This window comes from Brachionichthys hirsutus, chromosome 2 (genome assembly GCF_040956055.1).
Source record: "Brachionichthys hirsutus isolate HB-005 chromosome 2, CSIRO-AGI_Bhir_v1, whole genome shotgun sequence".
Lineage (NCBI taxonomy): Eukaryota > Metazoa > Chordata > Actinopteri > Lophiiformes > Brachionichthyidae > Brachionichthys > Brachionichthys hirsutus.
The window spans coordinates 16,878,084-16,885,371 of NC_090898.1; positions in this window are offsets into that span (position 1 = coordinate 16,878,084).

Consider the following 7,288-nt stretch of genomic DNA (forward strand, 5'->3'; position numbering starts at 1 on the left):
CCGTTTGAGCTAATGCTCTTCTCAGACACGCTGACGGAGCTAGCAGTCATGCTATCAGCGCTAACTGGTGCTGGTAGCAGTGTGCCGTTTGAGCTAATGCTCTTCTCAGACACGCTGACGGAGCTAGCAGTCATGCTATCAGCGCTAACTGGTGCTGGTAGCAGTGTGCCGTTTGAGCTAATGCTCTTCTCAGACATGCTGACGGAGCTAGCAGTCATGCTATCAGCGCTAACTGGTGCTGGTAGCAGTGTGCCGTTTGAGCTAATGCTCTTCTCAGACACGCTGACGGAGCTAGCAGTCATGCTATCAGCGCTAACTGGTGCTGGTAGCAGTGTGCCGTTTGAGCTAATACTCTTCTCAAACACGCTGACGGAGCTAGCAGTCATGCTATCAGCGCTAACTGGTGCTGGTAGCAGTGTGCCGTTTAAGCTAATGCTCTTCTCAGACACGCTGACGGAGCTAGCAGTCATGCTATCAGCGCTAACTGGTGCTGGTAGCAGTGTGCCGTTTGAGCTAATGCTCTTCTCAGACACGCTGACGGAGCTAGCAGTCATGCTATCAGCGCTAACTGGTGCTGGTAGCAGTGTGCCGTTTGAGCTAATGCTCTTCTCAGACACGCTGATGGGACTTCAGGACCTGGAACCCGTCCCTCCACCGTCCCCGATCCAGCCGAGGGACGATGCTGCGCTGGCATCCGTTAAACGGCGCCCACGTGTGGCCGGAGTCATGCTTGACAGTGACGCAGAGTGACGCCCCCCCCCCGTGATGGATCGCATCCCAGGCAGGGAAACCGTGTTAAATAGTACTTTGACGCTGCGGCGTGATAATTTTCAGTGTCTGACAAGCCCCATGCCGACTCAGCAGTCTGCTGCAAAATGGCAGACGTGCCCTTTAGCTCGGTGCACGCTTCATGGCAATTGGACAATCAGCCACTGCAGTGAAAATCCATAGTATTGATCGGCCTGCATCTTCTCTATAATTCTCCAGTAGGAAATCCCTGATGACAAATTATATCTGCAGCAGTTTTTGATTGGTGCTTTGATGTGAGCGATCTCCAAGGGCAGCCCGAGGAACCGGCTCAGCTCAGTCCAACCGGACCCGTCCTCGTCTCAGAACCACGAAGCCGGACCGTGTCTCAGACGGACGCGTCAGGGTTCAAGCTCATCACCATGCTGCTAGAAACAACTCACGTAGCATTAGCTCCCTTCATGCAGAGGAGGAGCCTGTTCGCCCTTGCAGATTACATCCTGGCCCGGATCACCAGACGCTGGATCCGGAGTCCCCATCGTCTCACGCTTTCACGGGAGCAGAGGACAGAAGCGTCTCCGCCGCCATCGTTACGTCGTTATGTGGCTGGCTGCTTCCGTGCGTGCGTGCGTGCGTGCGTGCGTGCGTCGGTCTGCCCCGGCGCCGTCGATCTAACACCTGCTCCCGGGGGACGGCTCTTGTAATCACAGGACGCGTTAACCTCGACATCAGCGGCTGCAGATGTTGTAATCCCGGCGCTCGCCTGTCGCTGCCGATTTGCTTCGATGCGAACGCAATCATCGCCCTCGTTTTACCGGTTCCCTACAGATCTGCATTATTAATCAATTATTACACGCCCCCCCCCCCCCCCCCCCAACACAAATAACAGACTGCTGCGGTTTACCTGGGCTCAGGTGGGTTGACTGAACAGGCGTGCGACACGCCAACGACCCGCCCACTGACACGGTGGTGGGTGGAGCCGGCTTCCTTTACTGCGATGCTATTAAAGCAGCTAATGCTAACAGTCCGCTACATCCACAAACATCTGTAGACGTTTAAGATCACCATGACGACATGGCTTCAGAGATCTAAGTCAGAGCCTGACAGACCAAACGCAGGTGAAAGCTCAGGCTGGTGGCCATTGCTATGGAGGGAGCAGCCAACCAGGAGCCTTCGCTCGGCCGTTTCTCTCTGATCAATATGATCAAATCGGGGAGGACAAAGACGGATCAGAGATTGTGACCATCCTTGAAATGTCACCGATCCAGTGGAGGGCGTCGCCCTGACGCATGGCGCCCGTCAGAGCAGGCGGAACAACGACCACCGCCGCTGCAGGTCCGGCGCGACGGTTAGCGACCGAGCGGTCGCAGAAGGCTCAGTCAGACTCAGAGCTGCAGGGGCGGGGCTTGTAGCACGGCCACCTCGGCACGGCGGGCCACGCCCACAGCGGGCCACGCATCACGTTCATGTTCAGCACAGCCTTTCCCTGGTAACGGGAACGCGGGGAATGAAGCCATGAAGCGTCTGACACGCCCATCTTTCCTCGATTTGTTTGGGATCAAAGGTTCGGGATCAAAGGTCTGTCCAACAACACGACGGACTGACAGGCGTGTGTTCAGGGGGGGGGGGGGGGGTCCTCATCACGCTGTCAGGCAGACGGGCTCGTCTCTGGAGACGAGAGAATCACCGGACCGGTACCGCGGCTGACCCAATCACCGGCCCGGTACCGCGCCTGACCCAATCTCACCGGACCGGTACCGCGGCTGACCCAATCTCACCGGGCCTGTACCGCGGCTGACCCAATCACCGGACCGGTACCGCGGCTGACCCAATCTCACCGGGCCGGTACCGCGGCTGACCCAATCACCGGCCCGGTACCGCGCCTGACCCAATCTCACCGGACCGGTACCGCGGCTGACCCAATCTCACCGGGCCTGTACCGTGGCTGACCCAATCACCGGACCGGTACCGTGGCTGACCCAATCACCGGACCGGTACCGCGGCTGACCCAGAGCTCGACCCGTGTCTCTTCCAGCACCTCGTTGCTTTCGTTCCTCCCTCGCTTCCAGACCCGAGAGCATCTCAAACCCTTTGACTGACATCCTGCTGCTTTCTGAATAAAGAAGCCCCGCCCCCCGGATACCCGCCCTTTCATTTAGAATCCTCAGAAGCATGAAATATGAGGTAAACGACGACCATCCTGCTCCACCCGATCCCAGCGCCACGGCCGTGCGACCCGGGCGGGGCTAGCGCTGCAGATCTGTCGTCGAGTCAGACGGAGGACGACCGTTAAAGAAACGAGCACCTGCATTTTTCACGGTCAACTAATTAGCAATTTCCCCTCAGAAGCACACCGAGCGCCCGCGTGTGCGTCGCCGCCGGCTGCTGCCGTGCACGAGGAATAAAATGCTCATTTTAAAGGTTCTGGGGACAACGTTAGGGACGTAAATCAGCCGGCAGTAAAGCTACGCCCCCGCCGGTTCCACAAATGATCATTTATTTCCCAACACTGTTTTTTAGAGGGAAAATGGCCGCCTCCCTTTGTCAGATCTGACCAGGGAATAGCGTTCAGGTGCTTCTGCCGCCATAACTCCTCCCCTAACCTTTGCAGCAGGAATTAGGGCACCGTCATCCCTGCCCAGGTGCTCGTTGGAGTTCATTAGCTTTTTAAAAAGTGCTAAGAAGAATCAAGACAAAGCGGCGGCGCCGTCATGATCGGGCTTATTGAACGTCAGCGTGATGAGCAACGGCCCGATAGACGATGCCGGCTTCGCTTTGAAGCGGAACGAACTCCAGCACACGCCACAACGTGGGTTCAAGTTCCTCCCTTTATCATCTCCACTTCCTCTTTCAACAATATTCTCAGATTTGACTCCTCCTTCTGGGAAATCACGCGTAATCCCGGTCGCAGCGAGCGAACAGACCAAATTAAACATCGGAGCGCGGCTGCACGGGGAGGCGGGCCTCTAAATAATTCATAGGTAAAACCAAACACAAGCAGCACCTGGAGACGTGCGCTAGCCGCTAAAGACGTGCGCTAGCCGCTAAATCAATCCCACACAATGAAACAGAACTTCGTCTCTCCGATTGAAGCAATACTTTGATATTAAAGTGTGAAAGAGAAAACAAACACTGGAACAAATTACAAAATGGCAGCCGGGGGGGGGGGGGGGGGTTCGCTTTAGCGAGGGACGCTCGCTTACACTCAGAACGTGTGACATTCAACGCCGCCGCCATCACGGCTGAAACCACGCCGTCCAAACGGCTCGGCCGGGTTCCGGCCAATCACGCGAGGCTCCCGGCGTGTCACGTCCCACGGGGACGCCCCCTGCTGGCCGCTGCTCGTTTTGGGTTTGCACTTTCCCGTGATCAGAAGGCCTTCATCTGTAGAAACGGCTATCAGAGTGCAGGTGTGGCCATCATTTATTCATCGTTACGCTCATTCCGGGGCCCCCGCTGGGGGGCGGGGGGGGGGCGTTCAGGTCAGTCCTGCAGCAAAGATACTTTAACTCGAGTAATTACGCTAACGAGATCGGAACCCATTCCGTGTCTACGTTAGCGATGCCGCCGCTTAGCTCCGCCTCCTGGGTGACTTCATTGGACCAGCTGCAGATGAGAACCTCAAGTTCCTCACATCATCATCTGATTGGATGCAGCTTTTCAATATGCACTGAGGCAGAAAACACTGAAACGCTACCAGGACGCCCAAATGATGATGATGATTTCCATCATGAAGCCTTCATCATCCAGTACAGGTGAGAGTCCAGCAGGTGAGAGTCCAGCAGGTGAGAGCCCAGGTTGAAAGGGTTCAAGTCTTCTCTTCCTGAGGCCCAGCGTTCCATTGGTCGTTGTAAATGGGGGGGGGGGGGGGGGGTCCGTAACCATCCGGGGGGGCATCGACGGTCCCCGAGGAGCCCGTCGGAGGACTCGAGATGAAAGCAGCACTAATGAGAACCATTTCCATCGAGATGCATTGAGCGGGCCGTGCACACGCCTCACAGAGCGCACGTGGCATTGCATTCATTATGGCACCTCACACACACACACACACACACACACACACACACACACACACTACTTTTAATGTCGCACCGGAGCCAAATGAGCTCCGTCTGACCGATCGGGAAGTCTTTTATCCTTTGTGGGGGAAATAAAATCATCCTTTAATAAACTGCCCCCCCCCCCTCGAGTATCTGGAGAGGTATTCCGTTCATCAATAAAGGACACGCTTCAGGAGACGCGTGTCCGTCCATCCACTCAGACATGCTGGAGCTGAATGATTGGACCCAGAGAAGGAGGCGGAGCTCCGTGAGACCGATGGCGTGTCCACGCCGAGCGGCGCCGACGGGGCGGGACGTCGATGAGCAACGAGTCGAAAGGATGCGATTCACTTTGATCTGATGGGGCGGTCGTGAACGGAAGAAAAGATGGGTGCGGCGCCGGGGGGGCCCCCGGGGGGGGGGGGGGGTCTGCCTCCAGAATACGGCTGCTGAAGACATTTTTATTTCTTCTTTGCGTTTGCAGGAATAAAGCAGAAAACCCGTTCAGCCCCCGTTAAAGAGGAGGAGGAGGTCCTTATCTCCTTTACAGCGCGGGGGGAGACGGGGGGGGGGGCGGTCTCTGCCCCCCCCCCCCCCGTCTCCCCGTCTCCCCGTCCTCCCTCCATGCAGCGTTCGCCTGTCGTTGGAGACGCAAATGACCCTGTGTTTCTGCAGAAGACTCATTCATCCTCCCCCCCCCCACTGATGACCCCCCCCCCCACTGATGGACCCCCCCACACACACACACGCCGCCGGCTGCTGTAATGTGCTTTGTTGTGTGAAGGTATCAATCAGGGGGAGCAGATTATTAGAGTGTCTGAAAGAGATCAAACAGCGTTGCCCCCCCCGCCCCCCCCCCCGGCTGATTTACAGGCAGCTCTCTGTCAGCGGCTACACGACGGCTCGCCGCGCTCACGCCATAAATGATTGCCCAGGCCCGCGGTAACGGCTCTCCACCTAGCAACGCCGCCGCCGGGGGGGAGGGGGGGGTCACCTGACACCGGCTGAGCTACCGGTACCAGGACCCGAGCCGGACACGGGTCTTACATCTACTTCCTGGAGACACATCCTGAGCCCAGCGTGAGCCGTGACAGACGGTTCCAGACAGAGGCGGGGCCAGGGTGAATAAGTCTCCGCCCACAAGGGGATTCCACTCACAGGTGATGCATCGCTCTATAACACCTGCAGAGTTCCTGGCCTCAAGGCGCAGGGGGCGGAGCTTCTATCCTGAGCAACGACACGGCTGCAAACAGGAAGTCCTCAAACAGGAAGTCCTCAAACAGGAAGTCCTCAAACAGGAAGTCCTCAAACTGAGCGATGCTGAAAGACGGACGCCGTTTGAGCGCCATGAATATTTCACCCCGCCGTTCTCCAAACGCTCCTCCCCACGCCGAGGTGAGGGCTCAGGGTCCCCCCCCCCCCCCGGAATGACCTTTCTTTAAATTAACTGCACCTTGATGAGCTCTACGTAGAACGTGAAGGTTAATTAATGAAGTATCTGAAACCCTCACCTTGTGGATGACAGGCCCCCCCCCCCCCCCCCGACCTCATTAGCAGACGGCTCCGCTCCGGCCAGCGGACCGATCCGCTCCGGTAACCTGCAGCAGAGACACGCCTTGATGCCGCGTTCTGCCGCTGCACCTCAGCGTGTTCGTTCTGAGGCGACGCCGTCGTCAATAATTCAACCGGTAAAAGAACATTTCAATTAAGAGCCTCGTAACCCGACACCTGACCAGTCCTCCCATCGTTGCTCCACTTTCATTTACGGTTCATCGGAATGAAGACCCACGAGGAAGTGTAAACGGGTTCCTGGTTCCAGCTCTGGGGGCTCGGGGGGGTCTGGGGGGCTCTTTACCATTCCAGAATATCACTATTTATTTATTCCTCTCTTCTCTTCACCTCGGCGCTCGCAGCACAAACTCTGTGCGGACGGTGACATCATCCGTCACCATGGAAACCGGTTTGTGTTGCTGTTGATTGCAAGGATTCTCTCCTGGGCGTCGGGACCCAGACGAGCCACCTGGGCTCACTTTAACGCCCCACCTGGGCCACACGTGTCCCGGATCACCGGATCACCGGGTCCCGGTCCTGGTCGCCACGAGAGAAGGGAAGAGGAAGCGTGAAGCCCCGCCCCCGCCCCGCCCCTCATTCGTGTCAGCGATGGCTTCCAGCTCTCCGTTTGTGTCGTTTCCTGCGTCGCCCCGTCGCCGACGCCTGGCAGGTAAACTTTCTACCCAGAAGTCTTTGCTCCCGCACACGGCGCTGTCACCAAAGAGCGTTTGGAACCAAATAGCTGCTGCGACCTGCCATTCTCTCTCTCTCTCTCTTTCTCTCTCTCTCAACCCAGCCGGCCAGACAGATGGCCGTCCACCATGAGCCTAGGTTCTGTCCAAGGTTTCTGCCCGTTAAAGGGAAGTTTTTCCTTGCCTCCGTTGCTCTTGTGGGTCAAGTTGGGTTCTGTGTTTCCCTGCTAATCCTGTAAAGTGCCTTGAGATGACTTT